General features: G+C 42.9%; 1 long non-coding RNA gene across 7 annotated transcripts in view; it reads right to left on the bottom strand.

Annotated features, from left to right (window-relative positions):
* Positions 1-479: 479 nt before the first annotated feature.
* Positions 480-23,039, bottom strand: part of LOC121672862 — a 71,837-nt gene continuing 49,277 nt past the window's right edge. For 5 of the 7 annotated variants that reach the window (XR_006019026.1, XR_006019025.1, XR_006019022.1 and 2 more), the window contains 7 exons: positions 20,844-21,068; positions 18,950-19,118; positions 18,722-18,825; positions 18,442-18,548; positions 11,646-11,807; positions 5,646-5,767; positions 480-5,482 (listed from right to left, as the gene is read on the bottom strand). This is a non-coding gene — a long non-coding RNA (uncharacterized LOC121672862). Of the gene's footprint in view, positions 5,483-5,645; positions 5,771-11,645; positions 11,808-14,435; positions 15,326-18,441; positions 18,549-18,721; positions 18,826-18,949; positions 19,119-20,843; positions 21,069-23,039 lie in introns of those variants that run through there. The other 2 variants (XR_006019024.1, XR_006019028.1) reach the window with 2 other exon arrangements.

Genomic DNA, 23,039 nt, shown 5'->3' with positions numbered 1-23,039 from the left:
AAATACGCTGTAAATTTCAGAGAACAGCATGGGGGCTCCTATGTTTGTGTTGCAAAGACAGACTGAAGCCTTTAATCAAGACAAACTCCTGTAGGGCAAATTTCCCAACGCAGCATTAGTGTGGTGGTGTTGCTAGGTGGATCCCCATCCAACCACTCTGCAGCCCTTGGAGCTGGGCTGACCCACTTCTGTGGCAGGGCAGCCCTGCAGAATCACTTGGGGAGGAGAGGAGGCAGGGAGGCAAGAAGGTGACACACAAGGAATAAAGACACAAGCTAATAAACACATAAATACCTGGAATAATAATGCAGGACGCTTGAGGCTGAAGGCATTGAACGAGAAGTAGCAAAGCAGAGGTACAAATATTTTATAGAATCCATCAGAAGAGTGTTTCCCACACCCACGACCCTTAATAAAAACTCTTAAGTCCCTTGTCCTTTTCCATATGTCCATATGTCAGACAAATATGTACACATTGCTCTTAAAATGTGATCTTTATTGTATCTCACATCAAAGCCTATCTGCATATGGACAGATTCTCATGCAATAAGCACAGGGGGAGGAACATGTCTTATAGAAGTCTGAGGTTAGAACACCTAAAAATACTGAATACTTTTGTATATGAAATTTTTGTAATAATTGCACTTAAAAATTAGATGTGCAAATGTACCCTCAAAGTCTAGCAGGACACCACCTTCCTAATCTAGATTTTTTCATTGGTTTACTGTTTTCAAAACAAAACCAAGGGCCTTTCAAATGACTGTCTCAAGTGCATAAGGTTTGTATTACTACGCTGTGCTACAAACTGAAGTACACTGAGAATTACCGTACAGCATTCAAATAAAAAAAATATTAAAAATACAAGAGCATTTCCTTTAAAAATCCTGTTTTCAAGCAGTGTAATATATTCCTTTCTGACCAAAATCTTGTCCCTTTTCTCAGAACAGCTGTGAATATACCCAGTGGACTCTGAATTCTCTGTGATCAGATAAATAGCTACAGTTAGAATCTCCTAGCAAAAACAAATCAGAAAGAACTTTAAAATGGCCAAGGGAAAGCATCATTTGCCTCTGCAAGGATCCTGTGCATCACTGACAAAAGCAAATTAATTTTTAAATAGAAGCTAAAAATCATTACCCAAGCCTTGAATTATGGAAAGCGAGCAGCTGTGCTGTAACCCAGCACCCCTGTACCCAGGAGCCCTGGAGGGACACGTGGGGGAATGCACGCTCTTGAAGCTACTGCAGTAGAAAAGGGATTAATTTAGCTGCCTCCTCACTTCAACCTGTTGGAGATAGTGTCAGGAAATCCCACAGAGGCACCTGGTGTATCTGTATGGGTGATTTTGAAGTCATCTCCGCTGTTCCACATTTCTGCTAAGGCAAGCCTGTGAGTGCACAGGTGCTCCATGGAGACGTGGACTGATTCATGTCCTCTCAGTTAAGGGGCCACAGTGCAGGAGAGGCTGATTGCCATCAGTTTAGAGGGAACAGGAACCTCAGCCTTCTCCAGCTTTGTAAGGACAAGTGAAGGCCATATGCAGCTCCCTAGAGCCATCCAAAGAGAGCAGGAGCTGAAAGGTAACTTCCCCATCCATGTGGAGCTGGGAACTTCCCTCAGCCAAATGTCCAGGCTCCCTGTGCTGCAGGGATTTGTGCAGCCTTCTCTATCTCTGAAACACGAGCAAGTTATTGTTGGCATACAAAGCAGCTGGCAAGGTGTCATCCCATGATTCACCAAATCAAGAAGAAGGATAGAATAATGAATCATTGTGCAAAAAGGTTGTGCAACAGGGACTGAAACAGGCCATATAAAAGCACTGTTGCATTGGAATGGAAATGGCTTTTTCATGGAAGATACTCATCTGCCAAAAAAAACTTATAACTAATGGTTTATGAGCAAAAGATCCAGAGGCAGATAGAGGCACCAGGGCCTACTGTGACACAGACTCATGAGGAGATACTTTGATTTGCCAGGATAATTTGCTTACAGTTGTAACATCTGGTACAGAAGGTTTTGAAAGAGGTTCATGAATTGGAGAGAGGAGAAAAGAGTCCTGCCTCTGATTTAAACTGCACTGTGAATTGGAGATAATCCACTGGAGTCAGTGGAGATAACCTGGCACAAAACCATCCTCAATGCAAGCAGAACCAGAGCCAGAGAGCATCAATGTGCAGAGTTTTATTGTCTTTCTTTATCCAGCCCATGGGAAAGTTGGTGATACATCAGGTTGCCTCTGCTGTTTCCATGAACAAATGTCTTTTCACCCCTATGGCACTGTTCAGCAGCCCCCATTCCCATTAATTGCCCCCTGAGTGTTCTGATAGGGTCAGACACTGGCATAGTTGAGGATGCCAACACTGCACCCCATGCCTTTTGTCTGGTACTGCCTCTCCATCTCCCTTTGGGAATGGTCCCCAGCTTGCTAACTGGTTATGTTGAGCTGGTCTCCAGCAGAACAATAACCTCACACCTTTCTTCCCAGCCTTTCCTCCCTGTTGGCAAAAATCAAGTGTCATTCCTAGATGAAAGGCTCCAAAAGACTCTTCTCTTTTAAGATTTAAAAAAACCACCCAGCCTTTAAAAACCCAACTCAGTGGGGTCTTTTTTGTTGAAAGAGGTGACATCCTCAGAAAAGAAAGCTCTTATCTCAGGATTTTTTTAGCTTACCTTAGATTCACAGACTACTACTAAGAAATCTGGCAAACATGTCCAAGAAAAGCAAATTCACATATCCCATGTGGTTGTTCATTTGAGTGGCACTTCTAAAGGGAGGCAGCACTGCCTGTGAGTAAAAATTTGGAAAAATTGAAAGGGCTTTCCCTGTAGCTAGTGATTGTGAACTGATGCCATACAGCCACCAGCAGAATGCTCTGTCCTGGTCTTGATGACCAGCCCTTCCCACACACTGGCAGCTGTGCCAGATCCAGACTGGGACCAGCAAATCTTTTTGCTGAACAGCTGCTGGGCTGTCTCACGCTGACCCTGGCCACATTACCCATGATCAGCCAAAGAGAAAAAGCCACATTAACATTCAAATCATTAACAGCATCCCTCTGTATCCTTCAGGCTCCCAGTCCCCATCCTCTCCTTCTTCCAATTTAGATAATTGGTTTCAGTGCCCTGTTTAACTGCTGTTTTCCCTACCTGGGCTCCCTCTTTGCTGTTGTTTCCTTCCTGCTTCTTTGTCCAAAGACCTGTTTTGTCACCACTTTTCATACTCTTATTTTCCTTTTATATCTCCTGACTGCCTCAGATGTTATTAATTCTGTTAATAAAGATGGGAGACACAGGCAGCGAGGGAGATAATAATAGAAATAATATAAATAGATCAAACTTTCACCCTACACACTTCAAATTATGGGAACCTAAAAGCATGGCAGTAGTTAAGGGCCTCAGCCACTTGTATTGGCAAACCCGTCTTTCATAAGCATGCAATTTAGATTTAATAATATGCTTAATGAATGGTAATTAAAAACAAATTGCAATTAAAACACTATTTAATGAGGTTTAACAGTGATGTGATAGATATGTATCTATCACCAAGTTCAACTTCAATAAATATTTTCTTAATAACAAACTGGCATTTAATTAGTATGGGAAAAATGTTGCTGTTAAATCTAAATTAAATTAAAATATACTTAGGGCACTTACCCACTTAATAGTATGTGTTAATGAAAAATATTTAAAAGGCTTTTTCTTTCTTTTTTCTTTTTAAGGGTAATGGTTACAAGAATTAAATCAAAGGAATTTAACTGATTGCAGCATGTGAAGGCATGATCCAGCCCTACACACAAACACTTTGTTGATTTAAGAGTTTCCTAATGCACAGGAACTATACTAGGACACAGGGAAACGAACAAACACCCTGGCTACAATTTGAGTCTCAGACTACGATTTAACAAATGTGACATTTTACAAAGTCACACTCAAAATTCCCACTGCACCTTCCCACTAACCTTGCCATGCCATTTTATGATCACATTATCATAAATATCTGAGCACCTGCCAAAAATTTTTAAATAGAAATAAAGTGTGTTTTCTTTCTTGCTGCAGATAAAAAGTTTAAATATTTCATAGATCGTTATTTGTTTAGTGGGAGAGGGCAGGAGAAGAAGTTTAGTACTTTGAGCTTAGCATATGTCAACTATTTTGTTTAAAACTGAGGTTTGTGAAATCTTTATTTCTCATAAAAAGTATTTAAGTAGCTTAAACCCTGATCCTATCTGTCTCCTGTGCTCCCAAGACTCCTTATAGTGGCTGATACTTTAATTGCTCCGGCACTCATTATGACTTGGACTAAATTCAAATAGAACATTTTATAGGGAAAAAGAGCTTTTAGGAGAACACAACATTTTTTTGAAGAAACATGGATCCTTAATACATTCAGTATTTTTGATCAACTGATTGGAACCAGGAACAACTGTGGAAACACAAAATAAAATCTGAAGTAGTATTTTATGATTCTTTTTTTAAGCTATTCTTTACTGAGCATTTCAGAACAGAAACTGGGGAAGACCCCAAACCAAAATGTTTTCCCCACAGATACAACCAGGACTCCTTCTGTGTCTTCACAGAACTACCACAAGGGGTCTGGCTCACGAGAAGGACACAACAGTAGAGCAGAGTTAAAATATCAATATAAACGGTTCCCTAAGGCAAAAAAAATGACTTTCAATCTTCCACTTTGCAGATATTTTATACATAATGACGCTGCTTTGTAGCAACAGATGGTGCATATTACAGGTGTATTTCCTATTACCACTGACACCGGTCAATGCACCTATTTGCAGACAGAAGCAGGCACAATATTAAAAATAATTTAAATAAAAGAAGGAAAATGCATTGGGACAATATTTGCCGTGAGTTCACGATAACTTCCTGTTCTTCTTTTCAAGTGGAAAAAGCTTACAGGAACTAGTTATTAGAGATACAATTTTAGCCCTTAGCTCCGTTCCTCTTGAAGACGACATCAAGAACAGGAGATGATAATCATAAACCTGGTCTCTCTGGACAGCTTCCCACTTAATCCCACCAGCAGCTGCTTGGCTCAAGCCTCTTCTTTTTCCTTACATATCACAAACAGACTAGAATGAGGAGCACCAGTATTAAATTTCAATTATTTTCTGTTGGACTGAGAGCATCAATCTTGGTTTCAAGTGATTGGTCCAATGCTGCACAGTATTATTTTAAAAAGTGAAAGAACCAGCCAAAGAAAATAAGGAACAGATAAGCAATGTGAGAACGAGTTACTAAATATAGAATATCATAGTATGCCACACATAAACAGAGAGAAATAATGTACATACCCAGCCAACCCATGATTGGTCCTGAAAGCTTGGAAATATTAGTGCAGAATGTGAAGGATGTTTTCCTGGCATGTTCCAGCTTCAGATATGATGCAGATACCACTTAGCATTAAACAGTGCTCCTATGATTCCAGTTTTCAAGCATCTGACAATTCCCTGCTAAATGTGACATCCTGGATGAAACAAATGACTTGATTAAGGACTTATTAACATTGAAACAGAACTGACTTCATGAATGATGACAGGTCCTACAGTTCGTGTCACACTGCATCAGAGCTGAAGGCAAAGATACTGTCCTTCCTTCACAAAAATGCAACTATTTAGTTAGGGAAATACCTATTTCACAGCAGTAGGCACAGAGGGAGCCTGGTTCCAGCAGGCAGGACAAATTCACATCCAGATTCCAGTCCAGTGTCTCCTAGCACACAGTGGTGGCTGTTGCACACCTTACCGCAGTCCTACTTGGATGGAACAAAAAACATTTAAATTGAATAAAAATCTGGGCACCCTACAAAATTAATAGTTCACAGAATCACAGAATTGTTAGGGTTGGAAGGGTCCTCTGGAGATCAGCCAGCCCAACCCCTGTGCCAAGGCAGGCTCACCTGGAGCAGGTTACTCAGGAATGTGTGTCCAGGTGGGTTAAACTGTTGTGCTTGGAAGAAGAAAATCTTCCTCCACTTTCTCCTTTCTCAGAAGGCAGAAATCCCCAATAGGGACACTGAAGAAATGATTTATGATATGGACTATTCTATAATAGTGGGAATTCCTCTAATACACCAAGTTTTGATGGCCAAGTGTCCTGCTACAATAGAACCCACAGCTCAGTGTCACCTGTCCCCAGACATTCCACGACAGGTCCCAGTCAGACAAACTGAGGGATTGGCCTCTGAAAAGTCTGAGGGAAATCCATGAGGTTTTGGCTATGTTGCAGCAACTATGACAGCTCAGATGACACTGGAAGTCAATCAGATTTGTCTTCCTAATCACTTGATGGCTTTCAAACATTCCACTTGAGACACAAGGAAAGGAAAAGGAGATGGGAAGCCCAGACTCAGAAGCTCTGAGCACTAATTTGTTTAGGGTTGGCAGGGCTGTGACAAATGTGCCGATCACTGCCAGCCAGGAGAGCTGCTGCTCGTCCCAAGGGGAGAGCCAGCTACCATTGCTGATGCCACCAGATACCTAGTCAGGAACTACCTCTCCTCCCTCAAGTATTTCCCACCAAAAATGGCAGCAAGATGCTGATAAAGATGGTGATTTAACACCCTCAGCTTGTGGCCAGCAGTCTGGCATCTCTGGTGATGCTCAGCTCAGGCTGAGACAAACAGGAGGCCCATGCCAAGATGCTTTGCAGTCAGTGGCCTGGTGCCAGAGTGTCATTTTTCACAGAAGGGACACAATACCAGGCAATCTGGCTGAGAATGAATAAAAATGTCATCTGTGCTCACTCCATTTCAAGGGCTCATGCAGTATTGTTCTCCTCATGTGCAATAAAATTCCAATTGATCCAGGAGACAGATCAAAAGATGCTTCTCGAGGACCTATTGGTCAGTCTTCCAACCTTGACAAGGAACTCACATCAAACCATTACATTTTATAGCAGTGATTAAAAAGGGTTCATTTTTTTTCATGAGCTGGGGCTGGTTTATTTTTTGCCTACTGGAAATTTGTCTCTTCTTTCACCCAGCAAAAAAGCACAAGACTGAGACAATGAGACTGCATGGAAAAGAAATACGCTTAGCAGAAATAGCAAACCACCAGATTTGCACATTGCTGGAGATACAAAAGGAAAGATGATTGAGAAAAGGCTGCAAAGCCAAAAAAGCACTGACAAGATTTATCTGCCATCTGCGAGAAGGAAAGGAGCAAACAGAAATAAACACACACGTGAGAAGGCAAAAGGAATGAACAGGGGTTTATTATTGTGGGGGACGTTTCAGTGACTGAACTTGAAAGACTTTGCTGAAACAGAAACATGGTTTTCGAAAGAGTTTGTGTTAACTTCTGTCCTCAGTGGCTGTGTAAGGAGAGTGAAACAGCCTCAACTCGGGCCCTACCCCAGGAAAAGCAAGCAAGAGCTACCCAAGGAGCACAAAGCTCATGGCTAGTTTTGATGTGCTTCCCTAGAGAGAGGTCTCCATATTTTTTTGGACCTTTGCACATCATCTGCACACGCTGGAAGGATAAAGTTGGGATAGTCAATTGTGAAAGATAAAGAAGATCCTTTATTTTTTATCTGGTTAGACTGAATTCACCAGTTCTTGAGAGTTGTTCAGCCTCCTCGTCTCCTAAGGACAGCCATGGATATCGGAGGTATTGAGTAACACACAGAAAATCCCTGACAAATGGGCTGTGCCAGCTGGTGCTAATGGGAAACAGTAGCAGGGAGCTGGGAAAAGGGTAAAGCTCCCTTTGCCATCTCAGTGCATTCCTGCCAACAGCTCCTGATACGATCTGATTCTAAACACACCCCTCAAGACTAGATTTTCATGCTTGGAGAGAGATGAGGAACAGCTGACAAGTCTCTGTGAGCCATCATAATGAAGAAACTGTAAAGTAACAGATACAGCAAAACAGAACCTGGCAGCAGAGGAGAGCATGCACTCCTCACCCATTCCTGAGCAGGAAACAGAAGTGACGGATATTTAAAATATGGAACTTTTCTTGTTTTCCCATGAGAGGGTTCTCCATCCTCACTAGTGGTTGAACATGAGTAATAAAAATTTGTGTCTCAAAAAATAATAATTAAAAAAAAAATCACAAAAACCAGAGAATCCCAAAGAAGAGCTTTGTGTTTTCAAATCTGAACAATGACCCAAAGTATCTACGCTCCAGAAGCCAACCCTGAACATGACTTGATAACCCCTGACTTCAAAAAAATCATCAGTAGAGATTGTCCCACCTGCCACAGCCATTAGGATTCTCATCCTAGTCCATGTGGATGGAGCTGCAGGGAAGATAACCCAGCCGTAACTGTATTCAGTACCAGCTTGCTCTGTGACCTGAAGATTTACCTGGCTGCAGCTTGGGAGAGGGGCAGCACAACAGCAGAGCTGGATTCAGCTCCAAGGTGCTGCACTGCGCAAACTGTACATGTGATACATCACTTAAACAGGGGCTGCAGGAAAAAGTTACCATAAAGTTTCCATTCCAAAATACTAAAATCTTACATTTACTTATTAAATTTCAGTTGGGGCCCCGGGCAATTGAACAGAACACCAGTCTAGCTACTGCATTTTGCTTTACTTACTGCAACTGACATGCAGCCATAACTCACAGCGAGAAATCCCAAAGCCTAGGAGACTCTAATTTTGGCTAACCATCCCTTCCACCTCTGGCTGCTGGGGTAAAGCTGAAGGCACGTTTCAGGTTTGATTTTTACTTAGCATTGTTTTCCCTTTCTTTTCTTTTCAGAGCATTATGGGAGTGTGGAACAAAAGAAGAATGGCACATCCTCTGTTTAAGAGCCCCTGATTCAAAGCCCAGTTGGGACAATGACAGGATTCTCATGTATTTTGTAGGCGTTTAAGAATAACCCAAGGAGCCCAGTTGGAAAGCCACTACTCTCAGGGGCCTGCTGGGGATCTCTGCTCCCTCCTGCCCACTGCTGCTCTCAAATGGCTGCAAATACAGATGGGTGGAAGGACCAAGCCCAGAGAAATCCCCCAGCAGCCTAAAACTCAGACTGGCAGCACCTCTGAGTTGTGCAACACCAGGAGCTGGGTGCTGCTTTAGGGGGTCAGAGGTGATAAAACCTGTTGCAGTCATGGTTCCTACTCTTTCACAATCATTTTAATGGTAAAGACTTTGAAGCCCTGACCCTTTCTCATGTGGTGTATCTATAATGCTCAGCACAGCAAGGAAGGATGAATTTTCTGTGAAGTTCTGTAGAAATCTGATTCCATAAGCTAGACTTCAGGGGCTCAAGGAATTACACTAAGTGCTCAAAACCTGTCGAGTCTCAGAACATCTCGAAATTGGCTTGAAAATCCTGAAAAATTATTAAGAAATACAGATTTTTTTATGTGCTTTTCAATTTTGGAGCCCAGAACATAATAACCACGTCATGTCTTAAGCTCTTCCACCACACCATGAAGACTAGAAATGTGTGGGTTTGCACCTCTCTAGAGAAGCAATGTGCTGGGGTATATTTTTAGTATAATAAAAGTGAGAGTTCAAAGAAATAGCACAATTAAAACTGCTCAGGCTTTAGGAAAACCCCCTGCATTTCTGAAAAGGTTCACAGTAAGATTCACAGTAATGCCACCAGGCTTGGCACCTCCATACTCCTCTTCCAAGGCCAAGTGTCCACTCACAGCTGTGAATCTCCTTCCCTCGGGTAGCACAAGAGAAAAGGGGGTTAAACAGGGGGAAGGAGAGACCAACAACCTTGTAAAATATGCAGTAAACAATCAGGGCAGTAAGACAACTCCGCTGTTGCTGCAACCCCCTGAATTATGCTGGATAATTAATATATTAGCAATTCTTCAGTATTTGCTAATCCCAAAGGTTTATTCCAGGGTCAAACCCAGGAACAGCCCGACTCAAACAAACAACAGGAGCGGCACATGCTGGAATTAAGCAGCAATAGAGCAAAGAGCTGCAACATGTGCTCAGCTCTGCTGCAGGGATGCATGCACGCTTAGAAAGTTAAGCTTGGGGTTAAATATTTTATTGGATTGAGACCAGATGAATTCTGTAGTTAGGTTATTGTTATCATTACTACAATCATCATTACTACTGAGCAGGGAACAGTCCATCTTAAAACTGCCTAATCTTTTTCAAAATAATCTTTTCAAGCAATTTATCCAGAATATAGACAGGTATTTACACTTCTCAAGCTAGTGATTCAAAAGGGCAGGATCAGTGACTATCCGATTTGTTATGACAAAGCTGAGCAGGTCTAATAACTCCTCTGGTTTTGATAATCTACAGCACCTTAAAAACTTGAAATGATGGAGCAGAACGTGCAACAAGTAAACACTGGCATGAATATTTGGATACGCAGAGCAGAAGAAGGAGGGGAGTTTAGACATTCCTATCTTGTTTGTTTTCAAACACAATGTTCCTGCTGTAAAGAGATGGTTAAGAGCAGATGTTAACATGCAAAACCCTTTTTCTTATTTAAAGTACTAATACTGAATAATATTACACCTGATGAGAGGATAGTGCTCCTCTAGAGAGATTTATCCCTTACTTTTTAAAAAGTAATGGGCATTTCAGTTGTTCAGGAACTGTGACTGTAACACATCTGTATTTTTATTTAATTACCCTTTTCCTAAATGAGGTTACAGCATGGTATGTGCTGTCTTTCAAACCAGATACCTGTAGTCAGAATTAGAAACTTCACAACTACCTCCCCTTAAGTTCCCAGGGGTTGGGGAGGTGGTGGGGAATTGTTCAGCTCAGACAGGGGGAAAGCTGGCAACCTCATCAGCAGCATTATCAAGGCCTCTGCAGATCTGAATAGCTTTCCTGTCTGCATATTTTTATATGTATGCATATGTATTTATTTATTCATTTTATTTTAAGGCTAGTTCCAACAGGAAGAAGGTAATAGAACAGTGAGAATTTCCTGTGACAGTATAACCAGAAGAAAAAAAAAAAGCAAAGCCCATTAAATAAAATAAACCTAGACAAAGCCTTATGTGAAACTGAAAAAAGGCTGAGATGCCCCAAGTGCAACGTGGGTCAACTGTCCTTCCTACGGCTCAGTGCTGGAAAAATGCCCAGCTTTTGTAAAAGGTCCCAAAGCCACGGGAGAAGGCTCAAGATGTTCACTGGCCTTGGGCTACGCACTTGGCTGCTGCAGAGGCAGCGACCTTTGTTCCCGACACAGGGCTGGATTATTAATTTTTTTTTTTGGTTTTCACCAGAGTTCTTCCTTCTCACAGGAAGAAGAACTGCTTGGCAGTTGGGATTTGCAGCCTGATATTTTGGCATCTGATTTTTTTCTTTTTTTTCCACAGGCAAAACTCTTATGCGGAAAATGGATTTAAGCCCATTGTTTGTTCTGGTTTCACGTGGCTGGCAGTTTCAGGAGATTCGGAGCGGGAATGCAGCTGCAGAGGGTGCTGCAAAGCCCCACCTGTGTGTATTTGTTCCTGTGCCACACAGCCCAGGGCACTGGGCACTCCACATAAAAGGTCAGGCTTCTCCAAGGAACATCCAACAAGAAAAATGGGTGGAATTGATGTTGACCAATGACATTCCCCTGTCTTGTCTCACAAACAAACCCCAACCCACTTTCTGAAAATCCCCAGCAATGATTTCTGAACAGAGTGGACAGAAGACCCAGAAGTGGAATTGCAGAATGCTGGTCCTACCACTTACCACCTTGCTTTTTAAGCCTTTCCCTCCATTTCAGTGGTTGATGGAGCAATGAAAAGGGCCAGTGGAAGAGGTGTGGAGTAGGGATGGGAATGCTCTCCACCACATTTTTTCCGAAGAGAGTAAAACCCACCAACTTCCTCCAGGACCAGTGCTTGCTCAGTGCTGCAGGGGCAACAACAAACACGGTGCTATTAATACTTGCTCTTTAAATTATTATTATTTCATATTACCGCAGCACCTGTGGATTCCCTTTGTGGGGCAGTAACCCACAGTGACAGACACCATGCAAAGCCAGCACAAACAGAGGGTTCTGAACCAGAGGGCCTTCACACCGAGCCAAAACCCAGCAACTGATGTTGCAGACCAGGGGAGTCCATGGAAACCAACTCTGCTCACACAGAGAGCTCAGCACACCAACAGCCCCACTGCTCTGAAGGGTTTACAGCAATCTAAGAAAAAGAGGTTTTGAAGAGAAACTGGGAAGAGCGTGGTGCAGCTGCCTGAACGGCACAGGGAAACGCGAGGGTGCTTTCTGATTTTAACAGCTGGGGAACACAGGGTGGCACAATGGGTTGATCAGAGGCCGAAACTGGCACCTTAACCACAAAACAAAAATAATGTATTGGGTAGAAAAAGGTCCCCTTTTGGGGGGGAAAAAACCAAATAGACTATGTTTGATATGACCAAGTGCAGACACTTGCAAGAGAGATGAAGCAAGAGGGGTAGGCAAGGCAAGTGATTATTTTGAAGCATAAAGAACATGCATGAACAGGGTGAGATTGGCATTTGCCAGGGCCAGAATTAGCAATGTTGTAACAGTGATTGGGGAGCACGGTAATGACAGCCTGGGCAAGCATGTGAGCCAGGAGAGGGGACAGAAATGGCAAAATATTAGAGAGACGACAAAGAAACAAGTGGCCAGAGTTCGATGCTGCCTGGAGGCATGAACCTAGAGACAGGAGTGAAAGATAACATCCATGGGTCTGAGTGACAGGCAGGATCATAATACTGTCCATGTTGCCTGAGAGATCTAGGTGGAAAAGTCTTGTCTGAGGCATGTAGAGTGTTAGCTGATAGCTGTTTTTCTTCAAGGGGACATTGTTGGGGGACAGGAACACCACAGAAGTGGGACTCTCATGGTGTAAGCAGGTGGTCTCTGTGGCACCAGCACAGGAGCAGAAACTGAATTCAGGTTTTCAGGGAAAATTACCAAGAGATATGGAGCATAAAATTAAGGGACAATGACCAAAAGTGAATCCCTTTAAGCCCCAAAGAAACATTAGGACCTGTTCTGAACTCTGCTCTCCTTACATAGTAATAAACTGCTCCCTCCTGGGAAAGCCCATATCTAGTGCTTGGAAAAGTACTTCCAGGAAAGCAGTTGTGTTCTCCCCAGCCTCTATGCCCTTCCTTTTCAGATGAAATTAAGCAATGGAAAACAGGACAACTTCTCCAGCAAACATGATTTTACAGCACAAGCCTCATCACTCATCCTTCTGCAGTTATTATAATAAGAGTATTTTTGTTGTTTTAAATGGGGAAAACAAACAAAGGAATCCATTCCGCAATACATGCCCCTCTCCCTCACCCACAGAAACACTCCTAAAACACAAGGTTTGGAGCTTGTGGCTTGAGAACTCCCTTTCATGTCAGTACCCACAGTGTAGCCTTGGCAGGGCAAAGTGCCTGAACCAGTGCCCACTCGGCTGTCACCCCAAATTTCCTCCTCCTGCCCTTTTCCTAAACATTGCCTCACCCTCAAAAAGTCCCCCACGGAGAAACAAGCCCAAATTCAACGTTGGCTTTACATAAATTAAAAAGAGTATTTGTCTGATCCCTCAGCCACCATCAATCAGCTCTTTCTGAGGCTGCAGGAGTCTCACTGATGTACAAGAAGCAATTCTGAAGTTGGTGCTGGAGGCGGATGTTGCAGGTGCCAAAACAGACATGGTGTGGTACCTGCAATTACCAGCTACCTGGTGCTCCAACTCTTGCAACGTTTTGGCAACAGACACCGTGTCCAGTTCCACTTCAAAGCTGCCTCTGTGCTTTCAGAATCACGGTTAAGTGCTCTCTTTAATTACTATGTGTTTGCAGTATGTTTTCATCATCATCATTAAAGGATTGAACACAACCTACTGAGATGCAGAAGTGTAAACATAAGCAATAATTATTCCAACCTCTTTGCTGGTTTCAGGTAATGATCACGTTATATATTTAAAGCTACTCCTTGGTTTATATGGTCTGTTTTAGGATCATGTTATCCTGGGTGTTTCTAGTTAAGGCCAACGAAAGGTTAAGGTCTGTAGGGGAGGGGGAAGCCTGTTTTAAAATTATTTTAAAGGCTTTTAGCTATTTAAAGTCAATGCCTGTGACCTGTTAAGAATCAGCAAAGATGAAGACATCTGCCTTATGCTATTCCAGAGTAAACAGCTCTGCTGCAGAACTAGAAGACAAAGTTGGAATTTGAGTTTAATTTATGGTAGACACAACACTGGAATTTCTCAGTGTGGAAACGGTGATGTTAGTTTTAATCAAACTAGCACGGGTTAGAAGCACTCCAACACAGCAGCCCAACGCTCACAGATGTGTTAATATTTGCCCTAGTTTTCAAAAAAACAAGTGGGAGAGGAAGGGAAGAGCTTGTCATTAAGGCATGGCTTTGAAAGGGCCTCTAAGGCCATCGGTCAGTCCCCCCTGACCAAGCCTCCCACACAATAACTGCATCCTTTGCTCTCCTCCTCAACCCCATCCCCCATAAGCAAAGTAGAGGAGGTACAGCTTTTCCCATTTAATTTTGTAGCTGCTGATCACTTTTTTGGCCACTCAGCTGACAAGGCCAGGCTGTGCAAAGACAAATAATCCATGCTCAGAGCTCACCTTCAGCTCACCTGCCTGCCATCACAGCCACGTGCAGTCACCCCAAACATCCGCGTTTCCTTCTTCTGGGACCACTGTCCCAAATTCTACCATTTCAAATCTGACTCATTTGTCCTTCAGCAGCCTCCCAAATCCTTAAAACAAGGCTTGAGGGATTAAACACATGAAAAGGCAGCCAAGTGCTTTCTGATGGACGATAAATATGCGTATACATCACTTAATGCACAGCAAGGATGAATTTGAGACAGATTAGCTGCTTTTCCTTTAAAAGTTACATAAAGGACCTCACATTTGCCATGGATGCAAGCAGGAATGTCTGACTGTGTGTCTAACCCTAAGCTACAATCTTTCCTGAGCAAAACTGCTTGAATTGTTTTCAACAGGAGGCATGTTTTGTTTGGGGTTTTGTTGTTTGACTACTATCTTGTTTGTGTTTTAAAAAATATTTTTCCTTGATTTCCAGTGAAATACCAGGCATGGAAAATAATTGTTGACGTGGTTTTAAAACCTTGTGACTTGTTTCTTGAATTTATTTTTCTTGGTAAAATATAAAGGAACTGTCTGGCCACTGGAAAGTTTGAAATAAATATAATATTTACAAAATACCTTCTGAAAAAATTTTGATGACGTTTCACCAGACCCATTCCAGTTTATCCTTGGCTCTTAAGTGGAATTCCTGGTTGACCTCATGACACAATTTTCTGTGCCACCATTCCCTATTTGTCGACATAATAGGAGTTCTAGTGTCCAAATAAGTGATTCTTCATCAGAAAACTGACAGTTCATCAGATTGAAGGTTTCTGCAGAAATATATCAGCTTTGAATAATTACAGCATTTGTGGGAAATATTTCTCCAGTTCAAGATGGAGATTCCAGTGAAAAAAACAAACAAAAACCACTCAATCAACTTTATCACAATAGTGATAATAAAAACCCCCAAAACAGGTTATTTCAGAGGATAGTAAGGCTTTCTTTTTCACGAGCTCTCTGGCAGAAATATGATGCCAAGATTTGACCAGGCTTGCAAAGGTGGATTTTCATTGAAAGCGCACCAACACCACCCACCAGCCGTGCCCAAAACATCCAATATGTAAATGAAAATCATTAGGCATGGACTGCAAGCAGGCTGACTCCCCCTTCCGTGGGTGCAGTCCAAGGCATGTCCCACACTGCTGCACAAAGCTGGCAGCGGCACAGAGAGCTCCATCCACCCCACTGCCCATCAGCCATCTGTGCCCACAGGTGGGGACGGGAAGAAAGGCAGGCTCCACCCTGTTCCCAAAGGATGGGTTCAACCTTTTCCCCCAAGTGAAAAGAGCTCAGCCAGGCTCACAGTCTTCAATTCATAAGTGTTCATCTATGAAATCGGATTCCCACCCCTCTCCACTAAGAATCTGCTATTTCAATGAAGCACAAGATGTCAGGATTTTTGCCAACATGAGCACAGCTGTCAAAATCTCATCCTTGGAAAGAATCCCAGATAGACACATGTTTTACCCCAGCCAAAATGGTCAAACTTTGCAGAGAAACATTCAGAGAGGAAAAAGGTTCCATATTGTCACTGCGATAGCTTGGGATTGCTCACAGCCAGACAACTGGGATGTTGTGTTTTAATAGCTGAACCATTAAAAGCAACAGGCATCTTGCTATTGACAGCAATAAGAACAGATTCAGTGCCTTTGGCACAGGATTATCAAAAGCAGCATTGCAGGAAAGGAAATAAGCTTGTTTGAATTTGGGAGACAACAAATAAAGGGGAAAATATGCTTGCAATTTTCTATTTCTCTAGCATGTTTTTCTAAATAACTTCAGTACTTTTGTCTGGTGTTTCCAAAAGAAGTCTGAGCACTGCTGGGTTTATGTTGTCCTTGGACTCATGGCCTTTCAAGCCCACCTGGAAATCCAAGCCTAAGAGACTTGGCTGGAACGTTTTCTGTCCAGCCTGAACAGAGCAAGATTCCCAACCCCCTGAGCAGGGGAACATCAACCTATTTCTTCTGATGTGAGATGTGAGGAGAACAAATGACTTTGCCCAGCTCACGGGTAGGGGCACTGGCCACGCTAGCAGGGGCCCAGCAATGCCCTGATTCTTCCTGCAGACGGGACCTGCACGTGTTGCTTTCCTTAGCATGGCCCAAGCTGTGTTCAAGCAGCCCACAGGCAAGAGGTGAATTCCTACAGCTGAAAGGGTGGGGAGGTGCCATCAGGAACAGCAACCATTATCCTCTTTACTGGAAAACGTGTATCTGAATGGCCAAATTTACTAGCTGTTCAAGAACTTTATGAGATTTATGAGGCTCAAGAAAAAATTTACTAGAAAGACATAAAACTTCAGTGTTTTGAAATGGAAATGTTTGAAAAGGACTTGGGATCAGCTGGTTTCAATTGCAGGCCTGTCAGAAACAGGGAGGGCTTCACTTCAGGGCTGAGGACCTCAAATCTCTCCCGACCTGACCCCTCCCAAGACAGCTGGAGATTAAAGCTGACTGGAGAGCCAATGCTCCATCATTGGAAGGAGCTGTGGTACCCCAGATAAAAGAAAGACACAGATAATAGAAATGATGAGGAGCACATGGCAGAGACACTCAAGTCTTCTTGTGCAAACCAGCCCAGTCCTGCAGGGTCAGTCCTGAGCTCAAGCTAATGGTACCTGGCGAGTCTAAACTGCTTCCTGATCCTGCTCCACCCCACCTCAGTGCTCCTCATCCTTGGAAAGCTAAACCTGAGCCATCTTTCTTCATTCACACACTGCTGGGAGCAGCACAGCCTGATCTCCTACCATGCAGAGCTCCAGGGACCATGGCCAGGGACACCAGCATGGCTTGGCACTTTATCCCCAGCGCTCTCGTTCCCAGGGAAACCCCTCCTGGTTCTGACAGAGCACCTTGTCCCATACAGCCTCTGCCTTCATGAGGCAATCCCAAACTCTAAACTCCCTTAAGGAACCTTATCTCCACACTGAATTTGACCCAGTGCAAAACAGAAACTGAATTCCCCTCCAAGCATAACAGACAGGACAACAAAACATTTGGAAAACGTTGGGTTTACCATATCAGAAGCCGAAACCACATTACACACATCGCTTAATGAAGGTAATAAGCTTTAACTTAACAGTCTCTGAACTGTGCTCATCATCCATTTAGAGCAATCCTCCCTCCAGTGCCCTGTAGGGCACACTGGGATCGGTTGGCCAACATTTCACACCTTTGCATTTGCCAGCATTTGTTTCTGGCTCCAAAACAAACACAAAACACGCTGAAGATTTCCAAAGGGTATCCAGGGGGGGCAGAGAGTCAGTGCAGATGCTGCTGATGAGCTTATTGCACCCCCCCCCCCCCCATCTTGTAGGATGCTTAATTACAACGGGCTTCTGTGGGATTCGCACCTAACAGCTCACAACTGTTCTGCTGAAAGGTGCATGGGGTTCCTTCTGCCTCTCTCCTCCCCCTGATTTACCAGAGAATATTTCCCTTCCTGCTTCCTCTTGCTTTATCTGACGTCCCACAGACCAGGCGTGCAGCTGCCTGGCTCCCCTGGCTGGCAGATACTCACTGGAAATGGCCAGGCAGTTCCCAGTTCATGATCCTCATCACTGGGACTGCCTCCAGTCCTGTGTAATTCAACATAGCAAATGCTATATTCTAATGCATAGTTCTTTTCTGCAAAACCCAGAGACCACAAGGACAGTACTGCTGTTGGTAAAGGATTTCCCCAGCAGATCAGCTCACCTGCCTGAGCTCCTGCCTCCCAACAGGCTCATGCTCAGCAGTGACACATCACAAAATGCACCCGTCTGTACTCAGTGTTGCTGTCAGACGAGGCAGAGTTTCACATAATTCTGCTCAGGCTCATTTCTGTCTCAAAAAGTGATTTTTGGCTCATTTTCTCTAGCTTGCAAATTACTTAGAGTGCTTACTTCTGTACTGGTGTTTAGAAAATCTTCTTGCTCCATTTCAGACATCCAACTTCACAGCTTGTCCTGATAGCATCTCCCAGGAGGAAAGTCTGCAAATTCACCTTGCTCTGTAAAAAAACAAATTTACCTTTTAGAATGAGCATCAGCTTTATCTTTGTATGATCTCTTACCAAACAAGCATGGTTATGAGCCTTTTCTAGCCCTGAAACCAATTTACTCAGGTAGTTTCACTGGGCAATTAGGTTTTGAAACACACAAACAAACTTCACAGTCTACTTACAGCAGTATTTAGGAGCATCTCACAGGCTGAGCCAATGCTTTTTTCATCAAGATTTCTATAGAACTGGGTAAACATATCTCCTCAAAAACATATTGCTTCAAAATCTGTAAGATTGGACAAGGAAATGCAGATTTGTGCCTAGCTCAGACTACAGTGAGTTATGTTTTCTACCATCAGCAGCATCAATGCAAGCTATTGTCGGGAAGGAAAGTCAACTCTGGTTCTTACCTCCAGCTCAATGCAGGACATGAAGCATTTGCTGTTCACTGTCCAGAGCTGTAGCTCAGTGCACATCAGGCTGTTGTTGGGGTCCTGCTGTAGTTTCTCCAAAAAGGTAAATGACTTAGGGGTGCTTGCCAAGGAATTCTCTCCCCCCAGGACTCCCATTCCCTTTTCCCTGTGATTTCAAAAGGCAAGTTTGCTGTTACTAACACAGTATTACAATGGCTAATGCATCTGCAATGCACTGAACTGTGAACTGCTTCTCATCACACAAATCCCAAAATCAATCAAGGTTCACTGCCTTATGTCCATAAGTGGCCATCCCATGGTCAGAGAAGGTTATTCCCAACTTTTTTTTCATTTTCTCAGTAATATGAAAACAGGTTTTAATTTTCTTTCCTCTCCACATTTCACTATATTCATATTTCTTAGATAAACTCTTTACATGAACATATTTCAGCCAGCAGGTTGCTTTCAAACTCTCCACATTGATTATTGACTGAAGCACCAGACGTGATCCGTGACAGGTCCTGCACAACTGCTCACCTGAAACATGCAGAGCTGCTCCTGTCCTGGCTTACAAGAGCAGTAGCTACACTTGAAAGGAGGGTTTCAATAATGCACAGGCAGCTACTGACTAGAGCAAATTAATTTATCTTCTTTTCCGTGAATTTCCATAAAAAGTAAACTAATGCTGATATGAATGAAGTGAGAAAGGGATGTGACTATAGAAGTTTTTGTCCTTAATCTCATTAATATTTCCCAGTGAAAACACTCACACTATTTTCATGGTGGTACTATCCAGCCTAACAAAAGAGTGCAATGTGAATTTCTGGTTTTTACTCAAATATGCTTTTATTTATATTGCTTCAACATTAAAAAATTAGAGTGCATTATAAAGCATGTATGCATATTTAGGCTTACCCAACTATAAACTATCAATAACTTCTTTATTTTTCAAATACTGCATTCATGAACAGTGATGTATTCAGCTCCATGAAAGACATTGCACTTCACATTTTTAAAAAGTTAATGCACTTCTATAATCAAATTTAGCCCTTTTTAACTGTTCTGTATTTACCTGTGTATTTTTCAGAGCATTAACTACATGCCCATACTTTAAGCAATTGGTTAATGAGCAATGTTGTTAGGAAGGAATTGCAATTTTCCACAAACATGAGAAATTATGAATACCACAATAAGAAATAAAAAGAGACAGACCAACTTTGAGCCCTTTCTTAGTATTTGGTAACACACAGTGTTGTTAACATTTTCTCCAGTATTATTCTTTCTCCCTTTATCTCCATCTCAGAAGGATTTGCAGCTCGGGTCACTGTAATATATCACACTCTAACACGTTGTGCCTGAAATTTCCAGTAAGGCACACAGCTCCTCTTGGCTTTCCACAGGCATCAACTACTAAGTCTTTCAGGCCTGTCTTTAAATCTCAGCCTTTAATACTGCAGGATATCACAGCACAGATATAGATTTACTACTGTAGGTCCCTTTAACCAACCGAAAATAAAGCATGACAGTATGGCATTGCCACTTTGGGGGATAGGCTGCTACAAAGGAGATCTATGAGCCCTTGAAATTGATTGTTTGAAGAACAGTGGGACATACACAGAGGGAGAAAAAATAAGAGGGGAAGAGAAAGAGGGACTGATTTGTAGATGTAGACAGATCCCTCTTCAGATATCATTCAGGGGATATCTGGTTTTACTGGTCAGATATAGTTTGTCTAATCTGACTTCAAAATCATTGTTCACCCCTTAAAATACCTTGGTTGTATGAGACAAGATATGAGTCTTTAAGAGGCTGGCAGGGTGAAGAGAGGAAGAGAAGGAGGGAGACAGAAAGTCAACAGATCAATAAAAGCACTTTAGGATAATGGCTCTACCTTGAGCAGACCAGGTCTGGATTCCAGGCCAGCCCCAGCACTGCCAGGAAATGTGGGTTTGCTTGGGTGAAATGTTGAATTCACAGCATTGTGGCAGAAGGTGAGGTTCTGGTTCTGCCCCATCCTGTTCCAGGGGTGCGTTCCCCTTCCTGCTCACCCTTGATCTCATGTGGTGTCCTGAGCGTGGTCAGCAAGAGCAGAATCAGGGAGCCTGTGGGTTTGCAGCTTTTTGGAAAGAAAGACAGTAAATGAAAGCATTAGGCCAGAGTGCAGTGAAAAGGTGGGGCACAGAGGTGTAGGAACGTTGTTTCCCCTTTCCCACCTCTTGGGTTTTTTCTCGTGAGCAGTTACACAGAGACAACAAACAGCCTGAGCTGCATCAGAGATGATGTTCCAGGAGTCAGCTCCAATATACTGCATCTGGGCACCACCTCCAAGAGACTTCCCAACTCAATGGAATTTTATTACAGTAAGGGCCCCATCTACTGCCAAAAATTTGCAGTGAATCAAACCACATATTAAAATATCTTTTCCTTCATTGAAAGACTTTGATTAAATAACTCCCAACCATTCCACTGCACTTTCCATCTCTCACTGTCATCCCCACAAATGAAAGATCATCCATGAGCAGCAGCCAGCTTCACCACATCCGAGCGCACTCATGATGCAAAAGTCAGAAAAGGCTGCCCATGGACCAGGAAAAACAAAAAGTCCTGCAAATCGTATCTTCTTACTGTACAACCTGAACTTAAAAACCTTCCATACAGCACAAAGATTTGGCTTGCTCAAGAGTTTGTAACACAACACATGTGAAACCTGTAATCTTATGACTGTGGCACAGAATAAAGTGTTGGAAGCAGAAGAACTGAGACCTGAGTAGAAGACAAAATACTTAATTCAAATGGAACAGAGTATTTATACTAACAGAGGTGGTGAAGTGTGGGGGAGCAGGTCATGCTCAAGGTTTAATTTACACAGTTTAAGCTACTCTTGGGCTGGTGGAGTATTTTAGGAGCTATCAATATTTTTCAGGGGAACTTTTTCCCCCATTAGCACAGTAAAAATAGTCACACAAGTGGACAGCCCTATAGGCTGATACCTAGAATTTCTGCTAGGTGCCAGCACTTTTGTAGGAAGGACCTTAATTCACTGCAAGGTGCAAGAGCCTGGCAGGAAGCATGTGGTGAATTCCTGCAGCAGAATTGCCCATGCAGCCGCCCCCACACTGCCCTCCCTAAAAGAAAGCAGCAGCTCTGTTTCTCAAGACCATATAAGGGGAGCACAACAAAATGAAGAGAAACTGTAATAAGACAAACATCAAAGATTGTTTCTCTTTAATTACCCTTTCTCAGTATCTTTGCTCATCAGCTGGAACTCCCTGTTGCTTTTTTAAAGTAAACAAAACAGTGAGGGTTTTAATACTGACCCACCTCACTTCTTTGGTCTGACTAATTGCTAAAACTGGCCATAAATTGTCCATTTTGTGTCACTCTGAATAGCCTCATTTATTCTGGACAGCACACATCTGTTTTTGTGTGCACACACGCACACGTGCACACTTACACAAACACACCCCTCTGTCCCGCGGCAGGGCTGCCCGGGGCTGGGGACGGCCAGTGTACAATTTCAGCCCCATATTGAGTTTTGGCTGGTGTTGAGGTCCCTGAGGCTGAAGAGAAATAAAGCTCTCAGAAGGGAAATGGCATGTAAACATAGCTCTTATGTTCCTCTGCATGGAAAACGTTCCCTTCAGACAAGGCTGGCGAAGGAATCCCATGAGGAAGGTTGGGAGCAAGCTGCTTGCAACAAGGTGGAGGGAAATTGTACAGAATGCATCTGCGCTTTCTCCTCTCAGAGCAAACAGAGCCAGATTCCCACCAGCCTGGACAGCCAGCAAGAGGAGAGCACAGCCAGCCCGGGGAATGAAAGGTTCTGAGCCAGGCAGTGGCTGTTCAGACCCTTGGTTCATGTTTCTGACATGAAAAAATCTCACTTTGTACATATGTCAACATACCGTAAGACTTAATGAAGAAAAGTTCTAACTAGCCAATCTAGCTTCTTTTTTTCCCCCTCTCATAAAACTGAGTAACATGTAAGTAATACTTTCATCATGGTTACTCCAACTGCTTTAGATGTCAATAAATAGGCTATTTCATTTTAATCAGTCCTTTCTCTCATATGCACAGGTCCCAACTT

Source organism: Corvus kubaryi, unplaced genomic scaffold (assembly GCF_017639235.1).
Source record: "Corvus kubaryi isolate FWS band 111438036 unplaced genomic scaffold, C.kubaryi_AGA036_p1.0 65016, whole genome shotgun sequence".
In the NCBI taxonomy this organism is placed as follows: Eukaryota; Metazoa; Chordata; class Aves; order Passeriformes; family Corvidae; genus Corvus; species Corvus kubaryi.
Note: the sequence above shows the minus strand (reverse complement) of the source record. Positions and strands in the feature narration are given on the sequence as shown.